The sequence below is a fragment of the Zingiber officinale genome, chromosome 1A, assembly GCF_018446385.1.
Source record: "Zingiber officinale cultivar Zhangliang chromosome 1A, Zo_v1.1, whole genome shotgun sequence".
NCBI classification, from domain to species: Eukaryota; Viridiplantae; Streptophyta; class Magnoliopsida; order Zingiberales; family Zingiberaceae; genus Zingiber; species Zingiber officinale.
In genome coordinates, this window is record NC_055987.1 from 103,582,190 (window position 1) to 103,604,793 (window position 22,604).

The 22,604-nt window shown below is 40.1% G+C and overlaps 1 long non-coding RNA gene across 1 annotated transcript; it reads left to right on the top strand.

Moving 5' to 3' along the window:
• The first annotated feature begins 16,718 nt into the window (after positions 1 to 16,718).
• LOC122008145 lies at positions 16,719 to 18,944 on the top strand. Its single transcript, XR_006119206.1, has 4 exons — positions 16,719 to 17,494; positions 17,579 to 17,632; positions 17,804 to 17,878; positions 18,906 to 18,944. It is a non-coding gene; the product is annotated as an uncharacterized LOC122008145 (long non-coding RNA).
• Positions 18,945 to 22,604: the final 3,660 nt, after the last annotated feature.

Sequence of the window (22,604 nt, forward strand, 5' to 3'; positions counted from 1 at the left end):
TTCCAACGAAAATCATGTGTTTGTCGCTAACATTTTGCAACACCATTTTTGGGACGAATATATTTTCGTCCCAAAATTCGTCGCAAAAAAATTTGCGACGAATTTTTTTATCAAATTCGTCCCAAATTTTGTCCCTAAATAGCAATTTTTTTGTAGTGTGCTTTAGCTTTCTCTTAGAACCTTTCTTTGAGTCTACTAACATCAATGTCTTTTGTTCTTTCTTTACAAAAGGTTCTACATTTTTGACCATGTTGATCAACTCTGGAATTGTTGATTCAATGCGGTTCATCCAGTAGTTTATTACAAACTGTGAATAGCTACAAGGTAAACTATGCAAAATTAAATCAATGCTTAATCCAAGTGATCCCAAAGGCTCAATGTAGTTATTCATCTTCAGCACAAATTGTACCGCAGTTGAATCCTCCTATACCTTGGAGCAAAAGAGTATTTGGGTGACCTCGAACCATTTGGATCTAGGTTGCTCATCAAATAGCTGACGTAGATGAAAAACAATCATATAAGCATGATTTTTTTATAGTTCAGGAGACATCGAGATTAGTATGATGCAACTAACAAGCTCAAAATCAGTCATGTGTTTTTGAAAAGCCAATATTTGATTTGGTGTTGTATCATCTGCTATATTTGTGGGAAGTGAATTTTCAAGGACATATACTAGTTTCTTAGCCTTAAGAACAATTCTCATGTTTCAAAATTAGTTCAAGAAGTTCGACCAAGTCAGTTTATTCGAGTCCATTAATGAACATAAATTTAAAGATGTCATAATTAAATGATTAACCTAAAAATATAAAAAAGAGAATATACGAGAGAGATGATTTTACTATATAAACAATTTACATATAATAAAATTCCTGCTTATTTATCGAATTCAAAAGCCCTTACGAATTCGGAAGATGGCAAGTTTTCTCCAAATGGGTTGATATCTACTTCAGATAAGAGAAACCTTGGTTTTGGCACAACAATCCATTCTTAGCTATAGTGGTAGATATCAAATATGCCAATTACACATCACATATATGCAATTATCACATTATGCTATCAACCAATTGATATTTGCATAAATATTGGGTTGCTAGCACATTAACAATTATACATCAAATGCATATCACCCTATCCACATTAACCTTGGATTTGACACAATAAATCAATGCTTCAAGTTAAAACCAACCCATTAATTATGAGATCGTATCTTAATGATTCAAACATGTTTAATTTTAGGTTGAGCTTGGCTTGGTACAATAACTCAAACAAGTAATCAAACTCTCTTCTTACCATATTGACAGAAGGTGTAGACTTTAATATTTTGTAAAGGATTTAAGTCTTATCTTCATAGTGCATATGATCTATCTATATGACATCACACACATGATAAATATGATGATATGATATCATCCACGTATGACCTAATTACATCTAATCGTGACATAACATTAAAATTAATTAATCCATCTATATGGCATCTGATATGACATGACATTAACAAATTTATAATTATCATAATTTCATTTAGATATAAAATATATTTAAGGATTTGATTTCCATAAACCAAAATTCCTTAATTTAGATTAGGAAATAAATTCCCAAGTCTAACCACATATTTATCTTTAAAAAATAATTTTAATTAAGTAAATCTAATTAGGAGAGCGTTTACTTAATTGCAATCTCCTTAATTATTATAGAATTTCCAAATTAGAATTTTTAGGATCGATCCAAATTCTGCTAATCGATTGGCACAAGTCATGGATTGATTAAGAAGTTCCCAATCGATTCAGTGATCGATTATAGCCTTTTATTATTCAAACAGAATAACCCTTAATCGATTCAGGACCTTAATCGATTAAGCAATCGATTATAGGACCTTTGGTTCACGAATACAAAACTTTTAATTGATTCATTGATCGATTAAGACACTTAATCGATTCAGCAATTGATTACAAAGCTCTCTATATGTGAAATCTCGCTCTTAATCGATTCAGCAATTGATTAAGATGCTCGGTCAATTCATCAATAGATTACGATGTCCTCTGTTCATGATTTTTCATGGTTAAATCGATTAGTATGACTGTCCAATCGATTCAGTGGTTTATGTTCACAATTATTATCATTTAATTGATTGGCAACCTTTTCCAATTGATTGGGTTCTATTTAATCGATCAACCAATCAATTAGTTGATAATCTCAACCCCTTTAATCGATTGAGAATGGTTTTCAATCGATTAAGAGAATCTTTTATCATAAATTTTGAACTACTGATCTATTGAAATAGACACTAATCGATTGATAAACATATCAATTGATTGGCAAATTGATTAAGATCGATTCTATGATGATTTCAATCTGAGATTGAGAAATAATTTTCCACCTCCATGTTTCCCTAATACCTAAAACAATAAAACTATGAATACTACAATTCATAAACTATTTTACGATCATATCGAAGCACGATCGAGCTCTGATACCACTGTTGGGGTGCCCGACACGACGCGTACTTAACACGTTTTGCAAAACATGCAACGGAAGAAAAAAATATGATAATAAAACTAATTTTATTACAGGACATACACCGCATGCATGTAGGTACAACTCATGCAGACATAATCATAAAATAAAAACTTAAGAATAACAATTATTCCAGGATACCTTTCGGATGATGTGTAAGGTAAAAAACATCAACTTAACGATGTTCACAAACCTCACCTCTATTCGTATCCATGTCAAGATCTTCAAGACAACTCTAGTGAGCAACAAGGTTCGCCTTCGATTGGTACTAGCTAAGCGTGGAGGCGATGTGATCCAAGAGAAGGAAGAAGAAGAGAAGAAGCTTGAGGAAGAAAACCTTCCTTGGCTTCTTGGTGGGCGGCGATAGAGAGAGGAGGGAGAGGCTAGGTTTCAAAAACCTAAACCAATGAATAATGAATTGGTTCTCCTAATTTCTCCCTTCTATATCAATATATTGTTTCTCTTGATGAGTTGGATTAAAAAACCTAAACCTATTGGTTTGGTTCATAATCAAACCAACTTGGTTTAAACCAAACCAATTTGGTTCATGACTAAACCAGGGTCTAACTCTTTCATTAGAGATGTGGCCCATCTGCACTTCCATTTCAATAAAATATCTTCCATATTTGTCCTTTGTCTGGTCCAACCAAACATCTTATCTCAAGATCTGAAAATTGAATTCTCAAACTTATTTTATGTCTTTTATATACTCATAGTATGTGTGACCAATAGGTTTTCAATTTATCTTAGTCATCTATAATTAACTATTTAATTATAGATTGATTATGAGTGACATCTAATAGATCATAATCCTCAATTAACTAGAAAATCATAGATAATTTTGGAACTAGTTATGAACTATTCAACAGTTACAGTGAGTCGTGCCTCGATCCTTTCACTTGTCTTATACCCACTTAGTTCAGGATATGATCTATAGGTCTATCCCCACTAGGCTGACTACATCACATCTAACCCAAGTAATATTAACTTGTCCTATGCATTTAAATTACTCCTACATGTATCTAAGAGTCTCATACTTTTAACATGTGATGCTTTGCAAAGACTTTGAGTAACAATCCTGGGAAGTAACCATAGGGTATACGTCTCTTTGCAAGGAACGATGAATCCTCTGTGTGTTATCTAAACACCTTCAAATACTTGGACTTATACCCAATCATCTTGGGTTCACATCTCTAAGGAGATGCTTTGCTTAAGATGTCAAAGTATAAGTCTCCATGTCCAAGGTGACTTGAATACCTCAAGTCAAAGGAAACTTGCAATTGAGTTACAGAATAACATCATAGATATATCCATATATGTAGAGAACCATATGAAATCTTACAACATGTCACTCCAATGAACTAGTTACCATAACTAGCATCCACGTTTAACTCTTGACATCCCAATATCTCCAGCTAGTGAGTAACAACTGCTTGGTTAGACCAAGGAGTATAATCCGTGCTAGTCTCATAAAATTGATGATGCCCAGATATATTAATTCATTGACTAGAGAATATTTCAATACTTACATAATTACACATGTAGATATGCTCACTAGTTGTGATCTAATCACAAGTTCTCTTATATTATGAATCATATTGTGGACATTCAGTAAGTGAGTTTAAGATCATTCAAATACATAAGTGCATTCAAATAGTAACTCTTTATTTATCAAAATAAATAGTATAAACCATAAGGCGATTGCCTTAGGACACCTTTTAAACATAACACTTTGGTCCAAGACTGAGTGAATTTGAACCTTGAAGAGGGTAATTGCTAATAGATGCCTTAGTCCAAGACTAAGTGAATTTGAGAGGGAAATTACTAATGAATGCCTCAATCTGAGACCAAGGGGATTTGAATCCTGAAGAGAGCAATTGTTGATGGGTGCCTCGGTCTAAGACCGAGTGAATTTAAACTCTAAAGAGGACAAATGCTGATAGATACCTTAGCCTGAGTCTGAGTGAATTTGAACCTTGAAGATGGCAATTGTTGATAAACATCTCAATTTGAGATCGAGTGAATTTGAACCTTGATGAGGACAATTATTAATGGGCACCTTAGTCTGAGATCGAGTGAATTTGAACACTTGGATTGAGTAAATTTGAACTCTAAAAAGGGCCATTGCTGATGGATGCCTTGGTTTTAAAATGAGTGAATTTGAACTCATCAAGAGTGTAATTGCTAGGTTTGAAATTGAGTAAATTTGAACCCTAAATAGGGCAATTGCTAATGGAAGCCTCAGTCCGAGACTGAGTGAATAGATGCTTAATTCACCACTAAGTCTAGTTAAGGAGAGAAATAGCATGATCCAGGACTATATTCAAGTCGGGATAAAATAATAAGCTTAATGTAACGACTCTCGAGTATCCATGGAGTTGGATATAGAATAGCTCGATCTGCGACTAATTCTGAGTTGGGAGACAATAGCTTTATTTACGACTATGTCTGAGTCGGGAGAGAATAGTAAGCTTGATCTCACAACACCCAAGTACCAATGGAGTCAGAGAGAGAATAACAAATTTGATCTCGTGACTCCTAAATATCTATGGAGTTAGAGAGTTTAGGAGAATAGTGGTAACCATGTGTCATACCACGATTTCAAACTCAATTAATATACTGAACCCCTTTTATGCTAATATAATATAGAGATGACTCGAGTTGTCTCTAATGAGAAATGTAATGGTAGGGTGATAAACTTAGGATTGAATGTTATTACTTGGTATTTTGAAGGTTAAATTGGGGGGGGGGGGGATTTGGATTTGGAATTTTAAGACTACAAAGTAAAATAGCAAAGCAAGTAATGAAACTAACCCATGAAACTAACCCTAATAAATGAAAGACAATGTTAGTAAAGGAAACGTAGTTTAACCTAAACTACAATTGCGATTGAAGTAAAGAAAACAAGTCACATTCAATGGAACAACCAAGCATCAAAAGAAATATAACCAAATATATGAAATCCTAATAATGGGCACTAAATCAACTGCAAGTATTCAAACATAAGCTCATGCAAATGATTAACACATCAAGGTAGTGAACCAATCTGTATCAAATCACCTCAAAAGTGTTTGGGAAAATTCATCGAAAAAGTTGCATGCATAATTCAATCGTAGCTAAGTACATGAAATCCTAAACATGGAACTTCTATTACAATCAATCAAACATGAATATCCATATCACAAGGAATCAAACTAATGCTGTCCGGATCTGACAAAGGAGCTGTTGTAGATGTGACTGACTAGAGGAGGATGGAAGTGTGATTCGGATAGGGATTCTCTAGTGGCAAATCTATCAACGAAGCTATGAGTGGATGTAGGAGGTAGCTAGATGAAGATGATGTCGGCTGAAGCACTTCTCCCAATCGGGAGAAATCTGTGGCTGGAGGAGATGATGGCTTCCTCTTCCAATCAGGAGAGGAATAGGAGATGAAGGAGGTTGCCATAAGAGTTGGCTATGATGATCAAATTTGGATAAAGAATGATGGAAGTGGATGATAGATGTGGATGCTCGGATATGATTGAAGGAAAGGAGATGGCTCGATGATAATCGAAGGTAGGGAATCCCCTTTACCTACAATGATGGGCATTGGTGGAGATAGCCAATAGTGGAGGATAGGACAAAGCTCCCTTATTTCGCCCGATGCTACTATACCCAATGATGATCCTCCTCCTTTTTTTGTTGCTTCTTGTTTTTGAATCCAATCAGACCTGAATGGATGGCCAAAAACTCCCTAAATCTTTATCAATGACTAGATCAGTTCAGACCTAGATAAAAGCCTCAGATCTTAACTAATGGCTGTAATCTACTCTCCTTTGATTTGGATGGACCAGATTTTTGATGGATGGTTCAAATCACTCGACTCTTGAATGACAGTCCAGATTAGACCAGATTGGATCTCTTCCATTAGCCCTAGATTTGACTTTAAATTTGGTCCAATCTGACTCAAACCCATGATTCTTAATCACATACAAAGATCACACTCAAATAGTTAGCCAAAATACCATAAATAAAATATAATTTGCATTAAAGCCTAGAAATGAGTCTAACTCATAAAATATATTACAAATGCAAATTTTAACCAATGAGAGGATCAAAATAATGAATTTAGGAGCCAAAATAATGAATTTAGGAGCCTAAATAATGCGATAAAATGATGATTTTCAAATAGTAAACTTGATAATGAAGGTGAGCAATGATTCAAAAAATATCATTGATCTGATTATTAGGGAGAGACCGATTTGACCCCGATATCGGCCCAAAATGAGGGAAAAAGTATCCACATCCAACCATAACTATCACATGTTTCCTCTTGGTTCACTGTGAATTGTTAACCCCTTGGACTAAATTTCAGGATACCAATCTTAACCAATCATATCTTTGCTCTATCTCCTTATTGTATGTCCAAAAGAAATGTTAAAATGATAAGAATATTTCATCCATTCTATTATTGGAGAAAAGGTGAAATCACTCATCCCAAGTGGAAAGGTTCCCCTTGATCCAGGTTTGAAAGAATAATCATGCCATGCGCGTTGAGCAACGAAGAGGGATGTGAGAGGATGATCGATGAACTGGTTGACTGAAAGAAAATGGGCTCCAACGGCAGTGGCGAGGTTGTGAATGAGGTAGTTGGAAAGATAGACGGAATGTCGAATTGCCTTGGTTGCAAGATTCGGTGACTCATATTGAGAGGATTGAGGGGAAAAACTAGGGTTAAGATTTAGGGAGAGAAGCCTTTCCGGGAGGAACCAAGCCGCAACGAAAAGGGAGACTCGGACATAGAGTTGCCTACGTAGATGGAATTTCTGCAGAAGCTCCCTTCGCCAGAGGCCGCAAGAGACATAATAGAGGGGCTTAATTGCCTCTAGGCGACAAGTAATTCCCTTATAGCAAGGACGTAGTATCTGGGAAGACTACTAGAACAGTCACTACCCCCTTCTTTCTTGTCCCTCTTCAGTCTTCATATTGTTGACCTCAACGACTTTCGTTTGTTTTTTCACAGATGATGTCAATTTGTTCTGATATGAAAATCTCACTGCAATGACTCAGTGACAGAAGTCCACCCCATCACGGAGAGCTATGGCGTTGGAGCCTTGTCCTCACTTTCTTCTCGCAGTGCAGTGATTCCTATAGAGATTAACACACATCAGAGGGTTCTTCAAGAGTTGTCCCAATGAGGTCCCTACAATGTTTAAGTCAATCTAGTGCCCGAAATTGTATATTCGAAGAACCAAGTAATAGGAGAGCATGAGTTAAAGAGAGAGCCCCTCTTGTACGAAGCATATATCTAACCTTTTATAAGGGTGAGGTACTTGTAGAGGTCATGGGGAGGAGATAGTGGGGAAGTGGGGATCATATCCCATGTCTTCTTGTGTCTGGTTGAACTTGGCAAGTTGGATTGGCTCAACTGGTCTGGCACTTAGGAGGTCGAATATTATCACATAATTCCTACATTAACCAAGTCCTAGAACATGATACCTATGCTCTGTGTTGACCGAGTCTTGCCACGTGGGCTCTATCATCTCCACTGCATCAACTAATAAATGTTTTTGAATAATCTAGGGGTTATCGACAATGACAAGTGACATCCATATATAAATGAGCTTGTCAATGATCATTCCAAATATTATAATATAAAGAAACTTTATTATTTAATATGTTATATTCTTCAATTAAATCATTTTACCTTGTCTTACTATTTTTTATTGTATGAGTAAGTATAATTCGGGGAACAAGTTTAGCATGTAGGTTAAGTGATTCTTGACAAAATTTATTATCATAATATTTAAATAAACTTGAATTGGTACCTCCAATAGTCAATATAAATATGGACAATTGCGTTTGAGAACGTTCAACTCCAAATTTCGTCAGGTACTTCATTTTGACATGTTCCTTCAATAAGCCATAACCACCTCCCAATTGGAATTTGTAGGAACCTTCGTAATATTTATATTTTGCATGCAATTCTCCAGACAAAAGATGATGTTCTCAAAATATATAGTAAAAATAGATGATTTTAAAGATGTAGTATCATGAACCTTAGAAGTTTTAATACTTCCTTCTATCTTGGGTGTCAGAAATTGCTCTAGTTCATCATCAATAAATTGAATGTCATCGAGATCCACATTCGAATTTACTATTTTCTTTCCCTTTCAAGACCGAGATAATGCTCCTTGTATTAGAATTGGAGAATTGAAGTTGAAAGCAATCTAGATTTCGGAATTCAGATATATACAAGAGTAGAGAAAATGATGTGAGAATAATGAAATAAACTATCTATTTTTAGAGTTTAAAAAATAACGGATACTAAATTATAGTCATTGATAAAAAAATGATCAAATAATCTCAACCATATAAAAAAACATTCTGTCAGAGTCGAAGATACTCTTTCCTTAGGTATTGCCTCATTTGTAGTGAGATTAACAATAGATGCCTTGCACGCCTCCGATGCTCTCAACATAGTGTCGGTTGTAAAAGATGATATGCCTTTAGTTAGAAATCAAAATTTGTAAAGGTGAGAAATCTTACCGAATGAAGCTTTGAGAGGAGTTAGGATAAGAGTCAATCTGAACATATGCAGTAGCCTCTCTTTGAGTAAAGAAATACTGTTGAACTTCATTCTTGGAGCTTCTGTGAAGCACTAAAATAGCCTTGCTCCAGATGGCAGTTTTTTAAGGAAGGGGACATGGGTAACTCATGTTGTCACTAGGTCAACCAGGGCATTGGATTTGGGGGTTAGACAAAGAAGAACAAGGATTTCCACCCCTTGTCTGAGGATGGAAGGCCATTGATAAGCTTGAGTCCAACTCTGGAGGAAAAGAAAAAGATTTCATCTTCCGTTTCCTTTGGGTAAAAGAAGTAATGAAAGATCCTGGAGATAATTGAATTCGATACAGTCGGAAGAGGATGACTATTCCAATTAGAATTCGAAAAGAATTGAGGCCTAGCTACGACAAAGGAATGCAAAAATACTAGGATAATTCAATGAAAAATGTTGGTATGGGAAGACATAACCTACATAGAAAATGACTTCTGAAGAGAGCCACAAAACCAGGGGAGGATGGTTCGACCAGTCATTCCTGTTGGGGAGCCTTACTAAATGGTCGACTGGGATCTCATACTCAATCGTTCCCATTGGGGAGCCTTACCAAGTTATAGAGAACACCCAGTCAAGAAGTTATTGAAACGAAGAAGCATGGAGTGAGACTGAACAACTTATTGAACGAGAAGACATCAAAAGCTCAAAGATGAAGAAATGAAGAATGGTGGGCGTGGAAGTAGCGATTTCATGATTAAAGGGTAAGAGCCTCCTCATCTGACCTAATATATCTAAGACCGTCGGATCTTTGATGTTACACAAGCGGGATGAATTCTTAACTACCAGATCTGGTGCACGGAACAAATCAAAGTTTAAGTAATCATTACTTGGTGAAGGATGTTTAGTTTTCTCTGCTGCATGTCACATCACATTAATGTGATACAACTTCAGAGACACTGTGGCATTCCAGGCTAGGGAATTGAGGCAGATGACATAGGCGATGCATTAAAAGGAGTGGATGCATTTAAAGGCACAACATCAGAAGCAAACTGACATTTAATGCTCAATCTCTTCAAAAATACACAAAGGATCTACCACGTGACTTGGACAATCGAGATGATTGGGATTAATCCATTTGAACACAATTAAAGTCCAGTCAGTCAGACTCTAGCATCCTTTGACTAGACTTGAAGGGGAGACTTGTAATTTGGGAGGTAATATAAGAGTGTCACGTGGATAAAGGAGATTACTAGAAGTGGCTAGGGAAAAGGCTGAATCAACCCCGATCTTGGGGTGTCATTGATGCCCCGTCTCTTTGGTGCCCCGTCTCCTTAGTGTGCTCTTCTTGGTGTCCTCGACTCCATGGCACCCCGACTCTGAGGCGCTTTGTCTCCTTGGCGCCCCCATCTCCTTGGTATCACCGACTCCATGGCGCCTTGTCTCCTTAGTGCCCTTGACTCTGAGACACCTCGTTTCCTTGGTGTCCCCAACTCCATGGCACTGTAACTTTGAAGCGCCCCATCTCCTTGGCACCTTTGGCTCCATGGCACCCCGACTCCGAAACACCCCTTCTCCTTAATACCCCGTCTTCTTAGTGTCCCTGACTCCATGGCGCCTTGACTCTAAGGCACCCTGTCTCCTTAGTTCCCTCGACTCCTTGGTGCCTCATCTCCTTGACACCCCATCTAATTAGTGCCCTAATCTCTATGGCACCCTTACTCCAAAGTGCCCTTATCTTCTTGGTGCCCTCATCTCCTTGGCACCCTGTCTCCTTGACACCTCGTCTCCTTAGCAACTCGACATAGAATTCATGACTATTTCAGAAATAAGATAACGCTTGTGTGGATTATAGAATTCAGAACTATTTTAGGAAGAAAATAACGCTTGCATGGATTTTAGGATTTCAGAATATTTCAAGAAGCAAATAATAATCTCCCAAGAGGAGAGAACACATGGAGGACATAGGGATTATCCCTTACACAATAAAGGTAGTCCTCTCTAATGGAAGTAGGTACATATACATACACATCAAAATCCTATTACTCTCCTCCATTCTTCTTGTAAAATACCGAAAATAGACGAATATTAATAAGGAAATTTCCCTAAATTTTTGGAAATTTTTCAAAAAAAATTTGGAGCTCGTACGGACGAGTTAATGGGGATGAAAACTAGGGCCCGGAAAAGCCTGTTTAGGCTACCCGAATTAAACGAGGAAAAGTTTAATTACCTTATTTCTTTTATTTTTCATTTATTCTTTTTCTCCGCCGTTTCTCTTCCCCGCGTGCCCTAACCTCCCTCCTCGCATCGAGCCACTGAATCCTTGCCAAAATCACACACGGGCGGTTTCTGCTTTCATTTTCTTCTTCCCTATTGCGTCGCTCCTCCTCTTCCCCAAGCGCCGGCGACGATCTGCCACCGCCGACCCACTGTTTCCCTTCTATAGCATCACTCCACTGGCTGTCATTACCTACTGTACCTCCAGCTGCGGCCACTTTTGTTCACCCGACAGTACTACCGATGGCTTATGCTCCAGTTTATTCAGCAGCACCGGGAGTACCTCCTCCGGTTTATTCCGCGAAACCACTTGTAGCACCAGTTCCAGTGGTTCCGCCAGTTCCTATAGCCGTCCCGACATAGCTCACTGACATTGTCACGGCACGAGCTAGGATTCCAGTATTAGCAGAGTCGATGAAGACTCGATTCACACTCTTCCAAGGAGACCTTGATCCGAGTATGGCCCTGTCATGGATAGAGACTATGGAGCAGACCTTCTTCTATATGGCTTGCTCCGAGTGGGAGAAAGCAAAGCTGGCTGCTTTCCATTTACGGGATGAGGCTAACGCCTGGTGGATTACACAGTGTTCTATCATCGGCGAGCGGAACGTTACTTGGGCCAGGTTCAGAGAGGCTTTTGAAAGCCATTTTTTCCCACCATCATATCAAATGGCTCGCCAGCAGGATTTCATGAGTCTGCGTCAGAACAATCGCACGGTGACAGAGTATAATACTGAATTCAACCAGTTGGCTAAGTTTTGTCCAGAGTTAGTTGCGGAGGACAGATCTCGCATGATGCAGTTTATACAGGGACTAGATGGTTATCTGCAAGTAAGGTTTGCCGGTTTAGGGATCGTATCTTACTTAGATGTACTGGATCGAGCTTTGATGATAGAGTTAGCTCAACAGAGAGCATTTCCGGATAGGAAGAGGAAGCATACGGGTCAGGCATCCGGACAGATCCAGCAGACACCGGCGACAAGACAACAGCAGAGTAGTCACAGTCGGTCAGGTCAGGGTACTTCTGGGGTATCTCGTAGGCCTCAGAAGTCAAGGCGGTCTTCTTCAGGGCGTTCCCAGTTTTCTCAGCAGAACCGGCAACCACCTTCCAGCGATACTCACTGTTTTCGATGTGGGTCCAGAGATCACCTTACCCCAGCTTGCTCTCTGGGACAGCCAGTTTGCTTTTATTGCAAACTGCCTGGGCACCAGAGCCGAGATTGTCAGCTGAAGGCTCAGCACACGGCTTCCGGAGGGTCAGGTCAGAAGGGACAGTCTAGTCAGTCAGGGGCATATCGAGGAGGGCAGAAAGCCCAATCTTCACATCGTCAGCAAGGGATAACTTCACCTGCAGCAGCGGCATTTGGCATGCTTGGACAGGAGTACTCCAGTGCTTCCATAGCACCCCAGAGTTCTGTTCCAGAACCTTATTATCCGACGCAGGGGCAGTATCAGATGCAGCCTCAGCCTATAGGCCAGTACCAGACTCAGTCCCAGTCATCGACATAGTATCAGTCACCGTCCTCTCAGTCTTCTCTAGCACATTATCCATCACCGCCTCAGTGGCAGGCTTCTGCCCAGCCGCAGCAGCCGCTGGCAGCGTTACCACCTCCTCCTCCGCCAGAGACTGGACGTGTTCATGCGATTACCAGAGAGGATGCGCAGCGAGCCGACGGATCCATTTTCCGCGGTACGATTTCCATTTATGCATTTTCCGCTGATATATTGATTGATACTGGTAGCTCGCACTCTTTTATATCCCGTACCTTTATGCGGGAGATTGGTAGATTACCTACTTTTAGACTGCAGCGATTGACCGTCTCCCTACCGTCCGGTGATACTTTAGACGTCACCCAGGAGGTCAAAGGTTGCCCGTTAGACTTTGTCAACATGATACTTATGGTAGATCCTCTAATATTGGAGATGGTCGAGTTTAATATCATACTTGGCATGGATTGGCTGTCAGTATATCATGCTACCATTGATTGCCAGACGAGGGTGGTCACCTTCCGGCCTCCGAACCAACCCTCGTGGAGTTTCACTGGCATCAGAGATGACGGCATCTCGATTATTTCGGCGATTCAGGTGCAAAAGCTGTTGTCTCACGGCTGTCATGGTTTCCTATTATCTCTGATTAGTACTGAAGACAGCAGTAGTTCGCAGCTGTTCGACGTTCTTGTGGTCCGTGAGTACCCGGATGTGTTTCCAGAGGAGCTACCTGGTTTGCCTCCCAGGAGGCCAGTGGAGTTCGCTATTGAGCTGATTCCGGGAACCACACCGACATTGAAAGCTCCGTATCGTATGACACCAAAAGAGTTGAACGAGCTGAAGGTTCAACTCCAGGAGCTTTTAGACAGGGGATTCATTCGCCCTAGTGTTTCTCCATGGGGTTCACCGGTATTATTTGTCAAGAAAAAGGACGGCACTATGAGGTTATGTATTGACTACAGACAGCTGAATGCAGTGACCGTCAGAAATAAATATCCTTTACCATGAATCGAGGATTTGTTTGATCAGCTCAGAGGTACATCAGTGTATTCTAAGATTAATCTGTGATCCGGATATCATCAGTTGAGGGTCAGAGACTCAGATATTCAGAAGATAGTTTTCCGTACGAGATACGGTCATTATGAGTTTTTGGTAATGTCATTTGGACTTACTAATGCTCCAGCGGTGTTTATGGACTTGATAAACCGCATCTTTCTGAAGTATCTGGATCAGTTTGTTATCGTTTTCATTGATGACATATTGGTCTACTCGCATTCCGAGGAGGAGCATGCACAGCATTTTCGTATAGTCTTGGAGACTCTTAGACGGCATCAACTGTACGCGAAGTTCAGTAAGTGTGCATTCTGGTTATCCTCAGTCGGTTTTCTGGGACACGTGGTTTCTAGCAGAGGTATTTCAGTTGATCCTCAGAAGATCGAGGCTGTCACCGGTTGGGAGCAGTCGAAGTCAGTTCAGGAGATCCGCAGTTTTCTGGGATTGGCCGTATATTACCGACGTTTTGTCGAGGGTTTCTCATGTATTGCTATGCTGCTGACACGCCTTACCAGGAAAGGCATGAAGTTCACGTGGTCCGAGGATTGCGAGACCAGCTTTCAAGAACTGAAGCGGAGATTAGTGTCGGCTCCAGTTTTGGTTTTACCTTCTGGAGAGGACGGATTTGTACTCTACACCGACGCTTCTCTACAGGGTTTGGGTGCTGTTCTGATGCAGCACAGCAGAGTATTATCTTATGCTTCTCGTTAGCTGAAGGAGCATGAGAAGAACTACCCAGTTCATGACCTCGAGTTAGCCACCATCATATATGCTTTGAAGATTTGGCGTCATCATCTGTACGACATTACATTTGAGATTCTCATTGATCATAAGAGTCTCAAATACATTTTTACTCAGAAGGAGCTTAATCTCCGACAGAGGAGATGGATGGAGTTCCTGAAGGATTACGATTGTACCATTAGCTACCACCCGGGGAAAGCTAATGTGGTTGTCAATGCACTCAGCAGGAAGTCCAAAGGAATTTTTGCTTGCCACCAGGTTGTGGTCACAAACTTGATTTAAGGTTCCTCCGATTTGGGCCTTGAGGGGTAAGGACAGACATAGCAAGGTACTCTGGTTACCATGGTTGCTCAATCATTGATCAAGACGAGGATACGAGAGCCCTAGGCTGCTGATCAGTATTTGCAGTTTATTTGCAGCCAGATAGCTTCCGAGCAGCAGACCGAGTTCACACGAGATGAGGAGGGTGTTATACACTTTCGAGGCAAATTTTGCGTACTTCAGTCTCATCCGGTCTTATAGGAGTACTTCCGGAGGCTCATCGCTCATGATTTGTAGTCCACCTAGGTGGTACCCGTATGTACCAAGATTTGAGGTGTTTCTATTGGTGGAATGACATGAAGGACGACATGAAGAAAGACATCGCATAATTTGTAGCGAGAGGTCTTGTCTGTCAGCAGGTGAAGGCAGAGCACCAAATACCTGCCGGATTATTTTAGTGGGTTCCTATTCCTGAGTGGAAATGGGAACATATTACCATGGACTTTGTGATGAGTCTGCCTAGAACACGACGAGGTCATGACGCGATTTGGGTAATCGTTGATTGATTAACCAAATCCGCGCACTTCTTAGTGATCCGGAGGACTGATTCCCTGGATCGATTGACAGATCTGTATTGTCGGGAGATCATCAGATTACATGGTGTCCCTTTGACTATTATTTCGAATAGAGACCCCCGGTTCATGTCTCATTTTTTTTTTTGACAGAGTCTGCAGCAGGCCTTGGGCACGCAGCTCTGTTTCAGTACAACTTTCCATCCACAGACAGATGGACAGTAGAGTGGACCATTTAGACTCTAGAGGACTTGTTGAGGTCTTGTGTATTGGATTTTTAGGGTAGTTGGGAGGACCATTTTCCATTGGAGAGTTCGTCTAAAACAACGGTTTGCATTCGGCTATCCAAATGCCACCGTTGAAGCGTTGTATGGTAAGCCTTGTCGGACACTCACCCTCTAGATGAGGTTGGGAAGGCCCAGTTGTTGGGACCTCATAGAGCTAAGCGTGAGGCAGAGTAGTCCACACTATCAGACGAAGGATGTTAAAGGCATAAGACTGCCAGAAGAGTTATGCTGACCCGAGTCGGAGACTCTTAGAGTTCTCCATTTGCGACCATGTATTTCTGCGAGTTTCACCCACGAAAGGGGTGAAGAGATTTGACCTCAGAGGTAAGCCAGCTCCGTGATACATTGGACCTTTCCAGATCTCGGAAAGGATTGGAGCAGTAGCTTACTGGTTGGCACTATCGCCGTCCTTGGCAAGCGTTCACGCTGTATTCCACGTATCTATGCTGAGGAGATACGTACCCGATCCGATACATGTGTTGATAGATAATCTCAGTTCCCTTCAGCCTGACGTCACCTATGAGGAGGTTTCGGTATGGATTTTAGACCGGAAAGAGCGTCAGTTGTGGAACAAGACTATTTGGCTGGTTAAAGTCGGATGGCAGCATCATTCGGATGAGGAGGCTACTTGGGAGCTCGAGGATACTATCCGAGCTCGATACCTCCATCTTTCCACTTGAGGTATGTGATTTAATTTACCGTTCAGTATTTATACTCTATATCTGTTGTTAGTACTTGCTGATGGTAGATAACGAAATTTGGGGACCAAATTTTTATTAGTGGGGGAAAATGTAAAATATCGAAAATAGGCGAATATTAATAAGGGAATTTTCCAAAATTTTTAGAAATTTTTCGGAAATTTTTCGGAGCTCGTACGGATGAGTTAATGGGGATGAAAACTAGAGCCCGGAAAAATCTGTTTAGGCTACTCGAATTAAACGAGGAAAAGTTTAATTACCTTATTTCTTTTATTTTTCATTTATTCTTTTTCTCCGCCGTTTCTCTTCCCCGCGTGCCCTAACCTCCCTCCTCGCGTCGAGCCGCCGAATCCTTGCCAAAATCGCACACGGGCGGTTTCTGCTTTCATTTTCTTCTTCCCTATTGCGTCGCTCCTCCTCTTCCCCAAGCGCCGGCGATGATCTGCCACCGCCGACCCACTATTGCCCTTCTATAGCGTCACTCCGCCGGCTGCCATCACCACTGTGCCTGCCGTCGCCTGTGCCCTAACGCCGGTCTCACCTTCACATCCTTCCCGGAGCCGAGCCCTAGCTCGATTCATCACCCCGCCGTCCGCCTACCTCTCATCATTGCCCGACGATGCCACCGGCGCCGTTGCCCCTCGCCATGGAGATCCCAATGGCGCCGCCGACACTCCCCTGTGCCCTAGCATCCTCTGCCCTTCTTTTGGTTGTCCCAGAGATCCCCAAATCGTGCTAAGCAGCATCGCGTCATCTCCTCCTTGCGGCGATTGACATCTGGGCAGCGTTTCCCCTCACCGGAGCAGTGGGGTTGCCGTGCTTGTTGTGCCCTAGCCGGAGTCGCCCGTGCCCTAGTCTTGCGTACACACTGCCTTCCATTCGATCGCTGTGGAAACAATTGCTGCGGGGGGCTGCCGTCACCAGAAGGGAGGAGTTGCCAAAGGAAATTAGGGATCTCCTACTGACCTCATCCCTCTGTCCTTGCTCACACTCATAGAGCTAAGCTTCCCTCACACTCCTTGTGGCCGGGTTCGAGGTAATCACCAGCCCTGACTACTGATTTAGGTAAGTGGATGTGGAATGGTTGATTTGGGTACTTGGTTGGGTGTGTGATTGTTAATTTAAAGTATATGGTTTGATGGACAGCAGCTTCACCAGTTTCAGCTACTGTTGCTTGCTGTCATCGTCGGAGAAGAAGGTCAGGTAATGATCCTTTTAACTACAACAGTGATGTAGATGTAAATTTTGGTACTATAAGGATTCCTAATTAGTGGAATTATGTTTATGTTGATTAGGGTTCTCCCTAATTAGGTTGGGCATTTTCTTTAGCTACTTAATTCAATTGAATTTAGCTAAATAAAACTATTCATTTAGGATTATTACAGGATTCAGATTCAGGACGAGCACATCGACATAGAGGTTGATTAGCTCGATCTACATTGGAGGCGGGTACTTTTGATTTTATGTCTTTGATATGCATAGTAGTGAATTTAACAAGTAGCAATAATTATGTTCTCTTATTTGTTTCAGTTAATCACTACCCGATACCTGTTACATGATTGATTGATTGCTTGTTTTGCATCTCATGTATTCCATACCTGTTGATACATGCTTATAGGGGTAGTGATATACCATGCTTCACCATGTTCAGGACCTAGGTTTTATACCTTCAGTGTACCTTTGATTTGATTCGTTGACCTATGGTGCACTTTTATATATATATGGATTAGCTCAGGATATTTTATGGTTAGTGTCATGCACCATTTGCATGATTGCATGCTGTGCGATAGTCCGTTCCATTATTGTTGAGCACATCGCCAGTTACATGGATCTGCACACACCACCACTCATGGGTTAGTGGTCGATTCAGGCAGTGCGTGTTGTAGCAGGGACTTTGTTTGGCTCCGTTGGTCCGCTCATGGGTAGCGTGATGCAACGTGTTAGTCGGCAGAGATTCCTCCCAGTCATCGTGTATCGGGAGTTGAGAGCATTGCGCTCCCCCATTTATGATTTGGGGTAGGAGGATAGGTGTACTCCGACAGCATCCCGTCCACTCGGTCACTCATCAGGAGTAGTGACGACAGAGTGCACGGTTGTCACAGCCCTACCCACTCGGCCTCACTATTGTGTGTGAGATGATCGACTGACATCAGGGGTGACCAGGACGCATCATTGGCATCATATGCACGATGCATTTATTGTTTGTGTTTGTGCTTGCTGCATTTATATATTGTATATTGTTTGGATGTCTATGTTTGACATGCATACAGGATTTCTATGCCACTCGAACTGTTTGTCCTTATACCCAGGTCCTGGTTAGTACAGTTTTTCTCCTGTTTACTTCAGTTGCATTTCATCCTTTTATATCAGGAGACTGTACGCATGATTAGTGCTAGATGTTATTTCCCTACTTTACATATCAGTTGTACCTGCTGAGTGTTGGACTCACCCCGCCTCCATTGTTGTTATTTTTCAGGTTGATGCTGTCAGGAGAGAGTTCCAGTTGCTGGTCCCCTGCAGACCACGAGGATTTATTGACCTTTTAGTTTTTTCTTCTTATTTGACTATGTTTAGAATTGGTTTATTTTGATACTTGGATAATGTATGGATTGTATTTGTCGGTGGATTTTTATTCGATATGTTTTACTACATACCCGCCTGGACGGCAGAAGAGGTGAGTTTGTCGGATTTGTGTTTTATGAGTGTAGTGGAGTAGGAAAAATCGGATTTGAGCTTTATGGGTGTAGTGGAGTAGGGTTGTTTTCGAGTCATCTTATTACTGCTCTGTTTGTCTACTATTAAACTGCGTGGGTGATTGTTTATTTACTGTTATTATTCCAGCCGCATGTGGCTGAGGTATATGAGGATGTAGAAAAGTTTCAAATTGTCCGCCGTACAGGGGAGATGTTGTCGAAATTTCTTCGGACAGGGACTCCTCCGGGGCGTGACACTTCTTCTTCCATGGTCATCACTGAAACTAACTCGAGCGTCGGAGAGTGATTATGCCAGGGAACCCCTGGCCATCATTCTAACTACTTTTCTTTGGTTTTCTTCTGTCCATGCTTTAGCAGATCTCCTGTTGATTCTCGTTGTTGCTAGGCTATTGGCGACAAGTTGGCATCCACGCCAACTCACCGGTGGTTCGTTCATCGACATTCCTAGGCAGGATCAATAATAATCATTATTATGTTCGGTGTCAATAGTTCTATTTATTATTGGAATGATGTTAGACTATCAATTCTTATAAAATTGAAATCCTTATTCATACCAATACTTATACTTTGTCGATTTCATTTTTTTTTTTTAAATAAATCACATTTTAACTATTCAATCACCTATCTATGTATCTATATATATTATGAGTCTTCAGCTTCCACATTTCCACACCTGCTGGGTCCGTTGCTCGTCTTCCACTTCACTAGAAAAAGAAAACACACACAAATTAGTGTCCTAAGTTTTTTCAGTTATCTAATTTGTATGGTTCAAACATTTAGAGTATTTTTTAGATTTGTTTGTCTCTAAAGATCTAGTGTATTTGTTTGTTAAACTAAATAGGTCAGTAATTATTAAGCATCCATATTTATGATATTTCTCAAAACTCTGAGCAGGTTGATAGATCAGACATGATAAGTTAAGGAACTAGCTAGGATTAGGATTGGTAAATAAATTTGGAAAGTGTTGGCAGTTGCTTGCAACTGCAGTGTGCAGTTTGCCAAAGCAACTTCAATTTGCAGTTTTTTGTAAACTGCTATTGTGTCGTTATAAGTAATGCAGTGAAAAAAATAGATGAAGTTCTGTTTCTTGCATCAGTGAAGAACATCAAAAAGCTTTGACGGATTTGGATTGTAACCTACAAAAGGCTGTTTGTAGTAATCGTCGAAGCACAAACAAGAATTGTAAGGCATCGGAGATATTGTAAGTGTTTAATGTGTGATTTGTTCATGCAATCCTTCATGTATTTTTGAATCAACAGAAAGCTCGGTGACAAGAAAGGCACCCAACATCGGGTCCGGACTATTTGTCTTCGGACAACTTTAAATTTTCAATAAAATTAATGTGGCTAATATAATCATAGCCGTGTTCGAATCATCAAGAATAAAAATGGTGACATATATAATTCAAAAATTATTATAAATGTAATTGGGAAATCGGTCGATACTTATATGGATTATATTATGTACTGCCCGAATCAAAAGGGTGTTGACAAATAGCCAATTCGCTACGTTGGAAAATTGATAGAACTCATCAAAACTTGATCGAATCAAGTGTTGAAGTGGATGAAATGAAATTAGAATTTAATTAACTCGAAATGACTTTGAAAATTTCGACCGATCTAGTCTTTTCTTATTCTAGGGATTTTTGTGGAATAAATAGTTCTATGTTTGATTATAGAAATGATCTTAGGCTATCGATTCTTAATATCAATTATAGGTCATCCTTATTCATACGAATACTTATTCATGAGATAGATAGTTTGTCAATTTCATTTTTTTTCTAAATAAATCACAGTTTAACTATTCAATTACCTATCTATATTTCTATATCTATATATATTATGTATGGGCATGGTGGATTGAGCTATTTGGGTAAAAGATGGCTATAGGCATCTTAGATGTCTCTCATAATTCATTCTCAAGTTAAAGAGAGATAAATTATGAAATCAACTTATAACCGACTATAGGAGCTTTTCATTTCAGTTGGGCCAACTGGTCACGTCAAACAAGTTGGATGGGATGAGCGGATATATCAATCATGCCTATTGGTCCGAATGGTTTGTTCGGTTTAGTTGCACTAGTCAAGATGCAGATCAGGCCGGGTAAGCTTAGCGAGTTGTTCAAAACAGTTGAGCTGAACTGGTGAGACCAAGTGTCCAGGCAATTGCGTCAGATTGCACAGTCGGCATACTGATTTAAATGTGTATGTGCATACACTCCATTAAGATCATTGGAAGTCTTCAGCTTCCACATTTCCACACCTGCTGGGTCCCTTGCTCTTGTCTTCTACTTCACTAGAAAAAACACTAATTAGTGCCCTCAGTATTTCAGTTATCTAATTTGTGTAGTTCATACATAGCATTTTTAAGATTTGTTTGTCCTTAAAGATCAAGTGTTTGTTTGTTAAACTAAATAGGTCAGTAATAATTAAGCATTCATATTTATGATATTTCTCAAAACTCTGAGCTGGTTGACAGATCAGGCTTGATAAGTCATGGAACTAGGATTAGGATTGGTCAATAAATTTGGAAAGCTCAGTAACAAGCAGAAGGCACCCAACGTTTCGGGTGCCGACTATTTGTCTTCATTCAACTAAATTTTCAATAAAATTTATGTGGCTAATATAATCATAACCATGTTCAAATCATCAAGAATAAAAATGGTGATATAATTCAAAAATTATGATAAATGTACCTAGTTGGTGAAGCTGATCGATACCTATATGGATTGCCTGAGCTAGAATGACGTTGACAAGTAGCCAATTTGTTACATTGGAAAATTGATAGAACTCATCGAAACTTAATCAAATTAAGAGTGGAAGTGGATGGAATGAAATTAGAATTTGGTTAACTCGAAATGACTTTGAAAATTTTAACCAATTTCTTATACTCCTACTTAATCGTTAGAGAAACTCCGACAAGGAGAGAGTACGTTTTACCCTCTTAAATTGCTCAGCCTTGTCGTTGTTTGAAACTCACCATCCGATCAAGGTTGCACATTCAATCTTGTATTGCTTATTAGGCTTCGCATTTCATCTACTTTTCTCTTGCTCACTATCGTGGATCAACAACAATCCTAAAATTGTCTCTAGCTAAAAACTAAGTTGAATACAACTAAACCCGACTAATTCCTAAATAATAACAAATTCATTAAAATATATTAGCAATCCAGTGAGCATAGGACCACACCCCATGTTCCTTGAGTTTAAGACCAGAAGATGATTAAGAACCTATAATAAGATATTAGTACATAAACTCCAACAAGTTAAAGGAGACTTAATTTCCAGTGTTCAGATTGATACTTGAAAAGTATGTCACTGCAACTGTCTTTTAAATACTACTGATTTATAGATGAAGTTAAGAGCACGAATCCAGCTATCTGAAAGAGATGCAAATTATCTTTGTCCAGTTGCAGGCTTCACGTAGGTCATTTTCTTCTAATAGTCCAAGACTACACGATTA